At 37.7% G+C, this 15409-nt stretch overlaps 2 protein-coding genes across 2 annotated transcripts in view; one reads left to right on the top strand and one right to left on the bottom strand.

The window, feature by feature from the left end:
• LOC128742125 (glutathione hydrolase 1 proenzyme-like) overlaps window positions 1–15409 on the top strand; it is an 86793-nt gene that overhangs the window by 1914 nt on the left and 69470 nt on the right. The window lies entirely within an intron of this gene.
• The window catches only part of LOC128742093 (probable isoaspartyl peptidase/L-asparaginase GA20639), a 29334-nt gene that overhangs the window by 1930 nt on the left and 11995 nt on the right, over window positions 1–15409 (bottom strand). The window lies entirely within an intron of this gene.

Genomic DNA, 15409 nt, shown 5'->3' with positions numbered 1-15409 from the left:
ACTGAACAATTTATATGTCGTTGGAAAGATAAAATGGCCAGCAATTTTATGGAGGGGGCGAGAAAGCAATTTGGTATGGACGGCGTAAGAGGGGGGGGGGCTCCTATACAAATGAAACACAAATTTTCTCAAAACTCGAGAACTAATCAAGCAAATGGAACCAAATTAGGCATGCAGGGGTTTTAGAAGGTAGGATTTTTTTCTATGGTGTACTAAGACCCCTTTCCCTTTTAAGAGGGGGAGGGGGGCTCCCATACAGTTGAAATGCAAATTTCTTCATAAAACTACAACTAAGCAAGTAAATGGAACAAAATTTGGCATGTGGGAGTTTCAGAAGGCAAGACTTTTTTCTATGATGAATTGAGACCCCTCCCCCCTTATTAGGAAGGGGGGCTCCCATACAAATTATCTCATAATTCGAGAACTAATTCATTAAAAGGAACCAAATTTGGAATGTGTGGGTTTTTTCAGGCAAGAATTTTTTCTATGGTGTACTGAGACCTCTCCCCTTCTAAGAGGGAGGGCTTCTATACAAATGAAATACAAATTTCCTCATAACTCGAGAGCTAATCAAGCAAATGGAAACAAATTTGGCATGTAAGGGTTTCTGGAGCTATGAATTTATTTTATGATGGTTCGAGACCCCTCACCCCTGTGGTAGGAGGATAAGGACTCAAGTCTTTCATACAAATAAACAGAAATTTTTGCGTATGTGCCATATTTTCTGCTATGTAACAAGCGGTAAGCTGTGAAAGTAAGCTTGTAAAACCTTCTCGGAGCAAAAGACAGTGAATCGAAGCCGCTAACTTTCATGCCTCTTGCCCTTCATGTCAAAAGACAAGGACATTCGAATGGCACGTCATATTTGCCATGAACGTGCTTTGGCTTTAATGTATGCTTTATTTGTAACCAATGGCCCTTTTAAAGGCCACAACCGAGTAAAGTAAGATTATTTAAACATGTCAAGCTACGCATAATCATATTTAATGCAATAATCTGTGGGCTGGTCATTCATTACTATTTCAACTTTTATGATACACTCAAGTGATTTTTAAAAGAAATCTTCTATGTCTCAATGGCTGCAGGCGTTGTACTTATGAACCCCCGTCCACGTATTTTCAAAGCCACCATTGCATTCAATGAAGAATTGAATCTGAATATTTCGAATCTTCTCTTTTAAACAATGGCACTCATAGATTCTTATAAACATATAGTCCTACGTCACCCGTTCGTACAACCCTTAGGACTGTATACCTTGTAGTTTTTTTCTCACGCAAAACCCTGAACAATATCAGCAACGCTGACAAGGCCTTGACGTCAAAGTTGATTGGTTAAATTGAAAAAAAGCAAAAAAACTAATGCGTTTCCTCTTGCTCAAGAGCTTTGGCAATATAGCTCATGAGTCATGAGTGATTCCACGGAGTTTCGCAAATCGATTTTAATGTCATTTTTGATTTAGCTGAAACTTTGCATAGCTGTTATGTTTAAGAAAATTATTTACTTATTTACTTATTGCACCTGGCAGCAATTTAACGAGTCCCACGCAAATTATTTTTTTAATAATAATTATCCTGTACTTACTAAATACATTGAAAATATGCTTGTCAAGCAAGGAGGGGTGCAGTGGGGAGGCAATAACGAATAACTGATAGTTCAAATTGCTAAATTGCAAGCATGCGTGGTAAACGCAGAAAATAACCACGCTAATAATTTTCGCGTGGGACTCTAAATAGGTGGAAACTCCGCAATATATACTATTATTTTCTTATATACTTATAATTCTCATCTTTAGAAAAAGTTATACACTAAAAAAATTAAAAAAGTAAAGTAAAAAATTATTTTTGGAGAAACTAAAAAAAAACATGAAATTTTCAAAATACAGGCCGGACTCGATTATCCAGGGATTCGATTAACCGGGGGTTCGATTATCCGGGGATTTGATTATCCGGGGATTCGATTATCCGGGTTTTTAGACTCGATTATCCGGGTAACAAAAACAAATTTTTTTTTCAATGATTTATTTTAAACCTTAATGTTATAGTTTTCATGCTACATGATGATTCCAACTAGACAAGTATTGATTGTACTCCCTAAAGCTACAAAATTCCTTTCTTATATACCTTTTATCGGCAAACTAATTAAAAATAAACCCTGCGATGATGGAATCATTTTTTTTACTTTAAAATCATCATCATCATCATCATTATCATCATCATCATCATCATCTTCATCATCATCATCATCATCATCATCATCATCATCATCATCATCATCATCATCATCATTGTTATCATCATTAAAAAAAATTGCAAAAAAGGAATTTTATGACTTTCGGGGAGATTGACCAATAATAATAAAACATTTATAATACCTAAATATTGAAAAACATAACATACAAAAAATAATATTGTACCAAAAAAAATCACCAGTGGAAAAAATCGTAAGAAAGGATTTTTCTGACTTTTGGGAAGATAGATCAATAATAAATTAAACATTTCAAAAATTTTTAGATAAAAGTCAAAAAACTTGACATACCAAAAAAAATTTTGTACCAAAAATGATGATTCGTTTATCCGGGTGATTCGATTATCCGGGCTGAAAATAAAAATGAACACCCGGATAATCGAGTCCGGGCTGTATTATAACTTATTTGCTCTTCATTCGCCAGCAATGAAACTTTCAAAAAAAGTAGTGTATATTGTTACCTTTAACATGTCAAAAAATAAAATTAAAAAATGCGCTTTTTTAGATAATTAACTTTTTAGTTTCATTTTCTTTTTTTTTCAACAAAAAAATTTTTTTTACAGTGCACATATTTTTTTTAGAAAGGGAATTTTATTATCTACAATTTTGCTGAAGACACTATTTCGATCAAATAAACCATTTTTCCAATATAAAATATTTAATGGGTTTTTGGTTTTTGGTTAGGCCCTTTTGAAAAAGCAGTCGACATCTTAAAACAAGACCGGATCTGATAAAATGACACCATATTTCAAGGAGAACAGCTATTCAAAGTTTCAGCTAAATCAAAAATGATAAATTAAAAATATGTTATTTTTTCGTCACTTGGCGTGGAATCCCTAGGGATGAAGGGTCTCAAACCATCATAAAATAAATTCATGCCTCCAAAACCCTCCACCTGCCAAATTTGGTTCCATTTGCTTGATTAGTTCTCGGGTTATGAGGAAATTTGTATTTCATTTATATGGGAGCCCCCCCCTCTCTTAAAAGGGGAAGGGGACAGAATTCTCCATGGAAAAAATTTCTACCTTCTAAAACCCTCACATGCCAAATTTGGTCCCATTTGCTTAATTAGTTTTCAAGTTATGAGGAAATTTGTATTTCGTTTGTGTGGAAGCTCCCCTCCTATACAGGAAAGGGGTCCTAATTCAAAAAAAAATTCTTGCCTCCGAAAGCCCCCACATGCCAAAGTTGGATCATTTGCTGATTTCTCGAGTTATGAGGAAACGTGTATTTCATTTGTATGAGAGCCCCCCCCCCTCCTGAACAGGGGATGAGTCTCAATTCATCATAGAAAAATTCTTGCCTCCAAAAATCCCCACATGCTAAATTTGGTTCCATTTGCTTGATTAGTTTCTATTTATTTCTTATTTATTTCTATTTATTTCTACAGAACATTCATCTGAATTTTTAAAATCTTAATAAATGTGCGTCAACGTTATAAAATATTCGATCCTTTTAGTTTCGTGACGAATTTCTGCGTTGACTCATTAAAATTAAACAATTGTTCAACAATTTCGAAGGTCCTAATGCACGCGGTAATCGGTTCCTGATAACCAAATGATGTTCGGTGGTAATTGGTTTATAGCAAGCCAGTTGAACGGAGAGTACGTTGAGAAGCGCGGAAGTTCAGGAGAGACAGAAGTGTCGGTGAATCAACATTACCATTGATCAGTTTTGCTATAAAAATTGCTTGTTGCCATTTTCGACGGCGCTCGAGTGTATCGATTCCGAGTAGACGACAGCGATCCGGATACGGTGGCAGGTTTACGGGGTCACGCCAGGGAAGCTCACGTAATGCAAGTCGGACACAGGGTTGCCACATGCACAGATTATTCTGTGTTTAACAGATATTTGAAAGAAATTGCTTGTACAGAATCTGTATGCACAGAATACAGATTTTCACTAATTACACAGATTAAACAGATTTTTGAGCTTTTACATGAGAGCGAAAGAGAAGGAAATAGTCAGCGAAATGACTCTCCGTCTCTTTCACTCTCATTGTTTTGCATTGGACAGATTTTTGCACAGATATTTTTCCTCACTGTACAGATGGCCAGAATTTTCCAACAAAAAACACAGAATCATATGTGGCATCCCTGGTCGGACAAACCTTTTTTGAATACGCTCAATCCGCAAATTCCAGGTCAACTGATGTGGAAACCAAACTAAATTGCAGTTTTCCAGTATTGGCCGAACTAGAGAGCAATAGAGAGCTTTCAGGCACTGTGGATCTTTAAAATCGCGGGCGATTTTGGAGATAAAACCAAGCTGGCGTGTGGCTTTAGATATCAATGCGGCATGATGTGAGTGAAAAGTGAGCTTCGCATCAAGGAGAACCCCGAGATCACTTACACGGTCGACTCTCCTCAGTTGCAATCCGTCGACGTGATAATCAAACAAAACTGGCTTCAAAATGTGGTGAAACGTCATGACCTCACACTTGGCAATACTGATTACGAGTTCTCGAGTTATGAGGAGATTTGTATTTCATTTGTATGGGAGCCCCCCCCTCCTAAACAGGGGAGGGGTTCTATTCATAAAAAAAATTCTTGCCTCCTAAAACCCGCACATGCCAAATTTGGTTCTATTTGCTTGTTTAGTTCTCGAGATAAGAGGAAATTTGCATGTTCATTTGTATGAAAGCCCCCCCCCTATAAAATGGGAGAGGGGTCATAATTCCCTTTATAAAGAGGGAGGAGTCTCAATTCACATTAGAAATAATTTTTGCCTGTAAAAACACCCACATGCCAAATTTGGTTCCAATTGCTTGATTAGTTCTCTAGTTATGCAGAAATTTGTGTTTCATTATTATGGGTGGGGTCTCTAACTATCATTAGAACCTTCCCTGGCCCCAAAAACCCCTACATGCAAATTTCACGCCGATCGGTTTAGTAGTTTTCGATTTTATAAGGAACATACCGACAGACAGACAGACAGAAATCCATTTTTATAGGTATAGATGGTACTCTCCGTTTTGATTCAAAATTTAGCGGTTTTTGAGTGATAAGTCGCCTCTGTAATCAATCTTTTGACGTAGGACTACGTCTTACGGCAAGTTTTGAGATGGGGTGTCATTCCAAAAAATCGAAAAATGCGAGCGTCACGAAAAATGAAAGGTTTTGAGCGTTAATAGCTCAGCGGTTTTCCGATCGATTTTCAATATTCTTACACCAATCGTTCGGAAAATCTTCTAAGAATTGACCCAAATGAAGAAAAGTATGGATTTTTGATGTTGAACTATTGAAAAATTGAAAATAATGAACCTATGTTTTACCAGAATTCTCGCTTCGTGATTGGTTGGAAGATTCTTTACGATGATCTAAACCTATACCAATTTGATATCTGTGCTTGGGAAGTAAGCCAAAACAAGTGACAATTTCCTCATTTTAACAAGATTTCTTAACACCGCGGTTCAACCTAGACCATTTTGATGTCCTTGCTTGGGAAGTACGCCAGAGAGAGTAACAAAGCCCCCTCGTGCCAACAGATTTCTTACGAACGCGATTAAATCTAGTCCAATTTGATGTCTGTGTTAGGGAAGTATGCCAGAAAAAATGACACAAGTTCGTTGTCACAACAGATCGCAAATTCTTTACTGCGAGACGATTAAACCTCGGGGAACTTGATATCTCTGTTGGAAAAATGTGCTACAGCTGTACTGTTCGGTTATAATACGACTCTGTATGAAAACACATGCTTGCCATTTCATTAGAAGTGTAGTGAAAAGATGTGCTGTCGATAAAATAGGATTGAATTGGTAAAATCCCTTCAACGTGGGAAACCATGGATAATAAAAACAATCTTTAATTTCAGTAAGGTAGCAGGAAAGCAATAGTTTGTGTTCTTGATTTTATTAAATTGTTTTCAAATGCACAATCTTTTGAGAATTGAACGTATGCAACGTTACTACTTTGATAAATGTTACATACAACGCATGTAGCATGTACATATGTTGCATATAGCATCTATACATGAAGAATCGAATGATTACAAGCATGAATACATGCCACTTTCACTACAAAGAGACTTACGTAGTCCTGCGTCACCTATATATGCGGTCGTGTCTTGTACACAACCCCTCTGATTTTTATTTTTTATCTTTCATGTAGCATGTGATGATTAGCTAGTGCAGTCCTAAGTTCTGCTAAGTTTGGCAGACGGAATTCGTCTCGTGATAGCATAGCGGGTGACAATTAAAATTTTGGAATTTTCTCAAAGCACAACAACAAACGGACTCAGAGAGAAATGAGTGTGTGTATGTGTTAGCTCTCTCCTTTTTCTGCAAGTATTTTATGTTTTGCTCAAAATGGCGTCAAAACAAGAACCATTTCGCGAGCGCGTTATTAATACTATTGCACAAAGTTCTCGGCAAAAAGTATACGGTACACTTATTGGCCGGGGTTCTGCCTGAACGTACCAAGCGCCAATAACATTATTTTGATCGTCCCACAAACTGCTTGCATCTGACCTAATAAATAGATTTATCGCTCACATATCACAAACAGGATGTCTTTAAAGCCCTGAGATTATGAATATCCGTAAAATATTATATTATTATCGAAATATGTACTTACTTTTAATTTTAGTATGAATATACTGAGTTCACTTTGGTTGAATGAAAGTGAAAGAATTGTGTTTTCAGTTCAATCTGGTTGGATGTATTTTTACTCTATGTCATTCTTACAAGGTTGAGAATAACTTATGATGCATGCAAAAGTTCCATTTCGGTTTGACAAAAGATTGGTGAAGACTCTCAACCTTTTTCTTAAATACGGCTCAAAGAATGGAGCATCTGGGTCATGGATATACGTACGCACAAGTATTCCGTATACGTGGGTTTTTATTCCATAATAGAGGCTCATCATGTTTACATTTTTTGAGCCGAGGAGTCCAATCAACGTTCTCCTAGTGAAAGTCCAAAACTTCTTGAGTAGGCTCAAAAGTTACGTTTTATCATGTTTCTAAAAAGTTATGATCGAAGGAAATAAATAAAATACTCAGCCAAAATGTACCTGGTTCAGAATCACTTAGAGTATTATTACGTCTTGAATTTCTGTCCTCCACAACGAAGTCATTCTCGATAACCGAACACTGCCTTTCATACTGAGTGCATATATCGTCGTCAATTTCAGATTATGAATCTTAAAGAGAATAAAACCCTACATACATTTTCTGTACAACCATGCAAAACTTCATTTTATGTTCAGCCAGAGCGTACTATACTAAGTACACGCTAATTATTAACACGGTATCATTATACAACGCACTGGTATTTTGTAACAGCTATTGATTAATTTCATAAATTGTATGTATATTGACTGACTTTTGGAGTTTTTCGCTGCATAATATTTTTATTAATGAAAATAAATTTATTTTAAAACAAATTGTACTTGGTTCTTTCTGGCTGAACGCAAACTTGAAAAATGCTGTATACAGCTCTACTAATGCTGTTTTATACTGCACGGCAGCCGTAGAGCTATATTCCAGGCTCCTATGGTTGGTTTTCGGCTCGTTCTACTTGGAAGCAATTTGGTTTTTTCTACAGTCTGCTACACAAAATTCATGTTCTAGCCCTGTTGTTATCAGTCCGAACGGCACGATTATTTTATAGTCAATAGATTATCAGTTTTTGCATCCAATGGTGTAAATGACTCAAGTTTTGGAAAATTGACACTCGGTTCGTTTTGGCAGAATCACGACCGTTTTAAAAGCGAAATTGTTACGACTTGGACTATTTACCATATCCTGAGATCCCCAACAACTATTCGCAAGCAAGGTAGTGAAAGACCGGCCAAAATTATGGACGCAGATGGACTTCGTTCTCTTCCTGGTAACTTCAGCAACAAGGATTCCGTGAGCCAACAGGATGCCGCAAAAAAGTTCAACTTTTCCACCCAGTACATCTGCAAAACATTGAAAAGAACTGAAATTCTAATGCCGCTGGTTGATAAAAAAATATTCCGGAAAATGCTTGTCTTGGACGACGTATGTTACTTCCCTCTTTCGAAGACGCGCATTCCCGGCAATGATCGTTACTATTCCATGGATAGTTTTACTGCATCTCTGAGCATAAAATACAAGTTTAAACATAAGTTTGAACAGGAAGTGATGCTGTACATTGCCATTTCCGAGAGAGGTATTTGTAAGCCATCTGGTTTGGCTATCAATCAAGATGTGTACCAGAACAAATGCTTGAAGAAAATTTTGATCCCGTTTCTACAAAAACATCATGCAGACGGACAATACGTGCTTTGGCCGGATAAAGCATCATCGCATTACGTCAAAAAAACAATCGTTCCTGAATACCCATTCGATCGCATTTGTACCCAAAAACCATAACCCGAGAAATTTGATTCAGTGCTCGGTTGCTTCCAATTTAGTCGGTTGGTTGTGGGCTACCGCTCTCCAATTTGTTGGACACCGCGTACTCCCCGGCAGATCTTGCTACACCTGGTCTAACCATCTTGCTCGGTGCGCCTGGTCGTCTTGTTCCTACCAGATTTGAAGCGAAAACCATCTCTGCAGGGTAATTGGCCGGCATTTTTGTCTGCCCTGCTCATTAGTCTGTTCGACCGCAACTGCATATGAAGCCTGTAGTATAGTACATATATGAAACCGGCTAATAGTAAGCACGACTTCCGCTGATAATTCGCCAACAAATCTTTCGACTGGTGTCATTTTATATCAATACACCACGATAAACCAATTCGAGCAAACCTTCCGAGTAAAAATGTATTACAAAAAAAAACGTTGAATTTCACTGTTACAAACCTCCAAAAACCCGCATTGAAATCGAGAAAAGCTGGGACGAGACGTGACAACTCGATCAAAATTTTTGGACCATCACTACTAGGAAACGCGCGAAAAGTATCAACCCAGCGAACAATTTGGTTTGCATATCTCGGTTGCAACTAAGTAATACGAAATTATATTTGCAAGAAAAAGTTATATTTCACACCACATAAGGACATATAAATACCAAAGTGGAGGCAACATACGTACAAAATTTTTGACAATCATTTGCCATTTTATTTCACATTCTATATTACAGTTTAGCACACACAACTTGATACTCCTCAATATACGATTAAAATATAACTAAATAATACAATCATCAATACAGCTTTACAATTCACAGTTATGAGTTGTACTTATTGGTCTCGTCTCAGGTGAATTTTTTTGTGAAATTTACACTGCAGTAACCAGAAATATTTCTGCCCTCACAGTAAATTTTAATGTAAACCGCAGATTTTACAGCGCATAAAGGGGTGAGAAAGTAATGTTACACTAAAACTTGCGAGTTTTTTTCACACAAATCAAAACTATAAACAGAGACGTTTGTGGTCTATTCACTGTAAATTTTACACTGTTTTTCAGCGAAGTTATAATGAAATTTGAGGTAAATTTTAATAAAATGCAAATAAAATCGCAGGCTTTCGGATGTTTCTGGCAAAATAAAACAATTATTTTAAACTAGCCAAACCACCATTGTAGTGGCATACCGCGGTGAAAGCGATAGTGGTAATATTATTCTGGTTAAGGTTGTTAAAATTTTGAAAAAGTTAATTGAGAATTAGATATTTGTATATGGACCGTCTGTTGTTTTTTTAGGAATTCAATCTGATATAAATTTAATATTTATTTCTGCGTTTTTCGACGGTGGTCCAACCAATACAATACGAGCCGATTTTGACAACATTTTTGCTGTTTATGTAAATGCGCCCAACTTTTATATTTCAAGCAATCAGTTCGGGGCTTACCAGAAAGATATATTTACATTGGTTTTAGACTTTTGCAACAACATGTTTAGATTGCTGAAATTCCTTTTGAAACGGAAGCTAACCACACCCAAACACCGGCCGACATTCCCTCAATTTATTTAATCGACTTCGGGTTATGAACGATTAATTCTTTGCTGTTTGCCAAATTGGAACATACGCGAGTTTCGAACTTACGCAATCTGTAAATAACATTTTGTTCTGGACGACAGCCGTAATAGTGCAATAAATGAAAGAAATTGGCAGTGGTATCTGCAATAATTGTAATAATTGTGGTGAATGAAAATAGCAAAGTTTGGTACTTGGTAGACTATAGGTTTAAGGAAAAACTGTTTTACAAAAATGCGCAAATAAATACAGATTAGTTGAAGTACAAATCGTTTAAATCATCAGCAGAACTCGCTTCTTCGATGTGCTCCCCTTTTCTAACGCCATAAGCGATGATCTCGCCTCGTTGGTAGGCCCAGGACATCTGTTCTGAATTGAACACAATGCCAATATTGCCTGCTGCATCCAACCCAATAATACCAGCAGTTCCGTCTAGTCGTTCACTCATAGATTCAAGCGCAATCTCAGCTGCCATATTTATATCATGCCCCAAGTACTCCATACGTTTCACGATATCATATGCTAGTGCTACTTTCATGATAGTGTCCCCATCTCCGGTGACAGAGATACCAGCCACTCGGTTATCCGCGTAAGTTCCGGATCCAATTATTGGAGTATCTCCCACACGACCGGGTTGTTTTCCGGTAATTCCTCCAGTGGAAGTTGCAGCAGCAATGTTTCCATTTTTGTCGATTGCTACAGCACCAACAGTTCCACCTTCACCGGAACTGTACTGCTCATTGCTTTGCTTCCATGCGTCTAAAGCATCCTTCGCGCGCTGTGTTACCAGTTGGCCAGCTGGTGAAAGCATCTCGATTCCTTCCTCTAACGCAAAGTTTATCATTCCTTCTCCTACAAGAAAATTGTGCCTTGTTTTTTCCAACACGCGTCGAGCTAATGTTATGGGATGTAAAACGTCCCTTAAACCTGCAATGCAACCTGCCTTCAGCGACCGTCCGTCCATTATGCTTGCATCCATCTCCACATCCCCATTGGAATTTAGAACTGATCCGTATCCAGCGTTAAAGTTACTATCACTCTCCAATATTCGTACAGCCTGTTCGACAGCATCCAGTACTGAGCCATTATTTATCAGAACTTGATAACCCACACGTGCCGCCAACTTTGATCCTCGATATTTACCAGGTATGCGATCTTCACTTATTGTCCCTGCTCCACCATGCACAAGAACGACAGGTTGGATATCAGCAATGATTGTCTAGGGATAACCTCGTTCAATCACGTTTCTGTATTATAATGTATCGCAGAGTACATAACTACTTACATGATGGCTTAGATGCAAGATAACTAAGCTAATAAATGCAATGAGTTGCATTTTGCCTACTTATTCCACCTGTGGCTGTTAACAACTAGCATCAATCATCGAATGAATACTTTCATCGCTTTTTCGGATCGAAGCACTAACAGCGAAGAATTGCTTCATAATCTTACTTTGCGACACGAGCCGAGATAGCATTATCTGGACTATCGTATTGTCTAGTGACCAGTATCACAGAAATACGGTCAAATGTTTATTAGTGGGAACCAACGACAGACATCGCAGTATGCCGTCAATTTGTTGTCAATTATGCAGATAACAACCAGTGCGTTGATCCGGCGTAGTTGATACCATTACCGTCAACCGCGCTGGTAAGCTGGTTTCGATCGAAAAATCTCAATTGAAAAATTTTATAATTAGTTTTTTAGGTTTTTAGGATTTAGGATTTTTTAGGCAGTTTCAAAGAAATAAAATTTCAATAGGTCGACAGGCATGCAAGAGTTTCATAAATTTTCGATTTAAGTGATTTTTTTATTGCGTCATCAGATGATGAAAGTAAAATAATTAGGTTTTTAGTATAGGAGACTCTTTCCAATTGGATCATCAGGTCTTAATTCGGAAATTCGATCCGATGTTGGTGGCTGTTGCCAAGAGTATTTGACAATTATCTTTGATCCAAGTATGTTTAGCAGTTGATAAAAAATAATATTCCTGTTTTGATAATATATGCTTTCGAAAAGGTAGCATTTTTAGTTAATTGATATGATTTGAAATTTTTTATAGAAATCATTATTACCTAAGGTTACTCTGCAAATGTTATTTTTAAAATACCATCAACGTATTTTAGAGTTACTCGTTCTGGTGAATTGCATTTAGAAATTTAGATGACCTTTATGTTTTGTTAATACCTCTTATCATCGACAGCATTTTGACGCTACACTTGCCATTAGTTAAACACCATTAAAAATTTAGGTTAACAGTCTCAATGTTTGAATTGGAGCTTCTTAATCGTAGTCACGCGTAATGCTCGTGATTCTTATCGCGTTTAAAGTAAACTGCAAGATTCGGTTCTATTAGAATTTTTTATGTCGCAGTTGATTTGCCCGATTGTTGACAAACAGATGAACGACCGCGATGTTTGTGGCGTACCTATCCTCATACACCCAAATTGTTCAGTATATTAGCATAATAATATCAGCTACTTTGGCAGATAATTTTGCAGAAGAATATTTTATAATTCTTAGTTTTTTAAGTTGACAAAAAATACCGTATGCCAATTGTTTAGTTCATTGTATAGAGGTTTCTTTTTTCAAAAGAACGACCTCTATCTTTAGCGTAATATTCCACCTTTTACGTTACTAACCTGATGTGGTCTGTCATCGGGATTGTCGACTACTTTCGATTCTAAATCTGCATTTAGGCTATCTATTGAGGTTTATTCTACAAGCGGAAACATCTAACACGTGCCCATGTTATCAAGATAGGTCGAGAATGTTGTCACTATAGATTTGTCCGTTACGTGAATGCGCCCATTTGGCAGGGAACGTCCATCTTTACAGATTACATCACAAACCAGACCAATAATCCAATAATTGAGAGGTTCCACCAAGGAGTAACTCACAGTTCATCCAAATGGCCGGTCATATTTCCAGAAAAGCCAAACTTTATATTATTTACTAACTAATCCGACAAACTTCGTATTGCCACAAATTAAACTGCGCTGTACATAAATCGTAAATCTCAGATGACCTTTGTTCCAATCTCGAGTTTTGCAAGTTTCAACCTTAGGAGTTCAACCTTCAAGCAAGGAGTTCAACCTAAGATGATTCATTTTGGCAGTTGCGTAACTATGAAAGCATGGGTAATTCAATATTCCAATTTTTTCCCTCATAGTAAAGTAGAAAACAAATCCCCCCATTGTTTAGCTAAATAAAGTAAAGCATTTAAATATTCGCCGTGATTGTATAACATTTCGTCGAATATCATTTTGCGAAAACTATTCTAGGTTAACTATAACGTGGAATATAGTGTTTCGCGGAATTCCATTTCGCGAAAAACTTTTTCGCAGAAAGTACCATCTCGCAGGGGTGATCCCCTCCATACTCGCTGTCGTTCGTTCGGATCCAACTGAAGGTAAGTAATAAAGGTCAGTAGACCTAGAAAAACAAAATAAACCTAGCCCAAAAATATTGCATCAAAAAGACTGGCAACTGTGCCAAAAGTCGAGAAACAGTAACAGCGGTAACAGCTATGCTATCTGCCGAGTTGAAATTGAACTAACACATACTAGTGTGTGTAAATCAAAATATGGGTGTACACAAACACTTATGCAATCCATTGCCACGCTCACACACATCTTTTCCCACCAGTACATGTACACACAGCTTCAACTTTTGTCGGGAGGGGTGCCCTGTTGCTTGTCATTTGTATAGAGCTTGCTAAGCCCAGTGCAAAAGGCTACAAAGACTTATCGTTTATCACTCAAACGTATGTTTTTTACCGGGGTATAACTGGGGGAAAACAAAAACAAACGTGTAAAATCAATGTAAAATCTAACAATAGCAACAACAAAACGCGCGTCGATGTGTGCGTACGATAAACGTCAGCAAGCTCAATGGGCGCGAGGAAGAGATGCCAGTCTTCTTGATGGAATATTTTTGCCTACACTGAAACAAGAATCATGATAATTGTTACCATATTAGAGGGTAAAATTAAGAGGACACACAAGTGAATTTTTGCAGAAAAGACTTCTGTTTAGCTTAAGCAGTGTTCTGGTCAAAGTTACTATGCGTTACTTTCGGCGTTACCCCGATACATAAAAAAAATAACAGAATCGTAGTCAAAATTACTAGACATGACCAAGGTGGTAAAATTATCTGAGAACATATTACTTGTACAAGAATCATGGTAAATTTGAATAGCTTTTTCATTTTCTCTGACATTTTGCAAATGTTAATGCAGACAAGAAAATAATTTGAAATATTTCTATGATCAGAAATAATTAAAATTATTTCCAGGAATCCTTTATTGTGGCTGTGATGGTATTAATAAGGATAAGAATAAGAACGGGGAGAGGTCTCAATACACCATAGAAAAAATCCTGCCTCGTAAAACCCTCACCTGCCAAATTTGGTTCCATTTGCTTGATTAGTTCTTGAGTCATGCAGAAATTCGTGTTTCATTTGTATAGGAGCCTTCCCTCTCAAAAAAGGGAGGGGTCTCAGTACACCATCACTCCTCTCTTAAAAAAGGGAGGGGTCCTAATTCATCATAGAAAAAATTCCTACCTCCTAGAACCCTTCAGGATCTTTGGCTCAAGCAGCACGTTCCTCACAATCGTGTGAAACCCTTACTAGAACCCTTACTTACATACTTACTTTAGCAGCCGAGAGCCGGGGTGGTTTTTGTCGTATCAAGAATTCCTCTCCATTGTACTCGGTCCTGCGCTACTCGTCGCCAATTTGTTGCGCGTCTCGACACACGCAAGTCGGCTTCAACCTGGTCGAGCCATCTAGCACGTTGGGCCCCTCTATTCCTGGTGCCGGTGGGGTTCTTGAAGAGAACGGATTTCACTGCACATCGGCCGGCATCCTTGCGACGTCGCCGGCCCACAGTAGTCTTCCAACTTTGCTTTCACCAGGTGTACGATGGGAATGTCTACAAGTAGTACCTGTAGCTCATGATTCACGCGCCTCCACCACTTTTCGCTTTCGGTATATATTCCGCCAAAAGTATTCCGCAACACCTTTCGTTCAAATACGGCTAGTGCACGTACGTCTTCCGTAAGCAAAGTTACATTCTCAAATCCGAAGAGGACAACCGGTCTGATTAGCGTTTTGTACATCGTAAGCTTCGAGCGGCGACGTATGCTCCTTGATCAAAGCGTTTTGTAGGCACGATTTCCAGCTTGAATGCGTCGTTGTATCTCCTTACTCGCATTATTGTTGGCGGTGGCCAAAAGATCCCAAATATACGAACTCATCAACCACTTCCAGTTCAT

The sequence above is a fragment of the Sabethes cyaneus genome, chromosome 1, assembly GCF_943734655.1.
Source record: "Sabethes cyaneus chromosome 1, idSabCyanKW18_F2, whole genome shotgun sequence".
Classification (NCBI taxonomy): domain Eukaryota; kingdom Metazoa; phylum Arthropoda; class Insecta; order Diptera; family Culicidae; genus Sabethes; species Sabethes cyaneus.
This window is presented reverse-complemented; position numbering and strand designations above follow the sequence as displayed.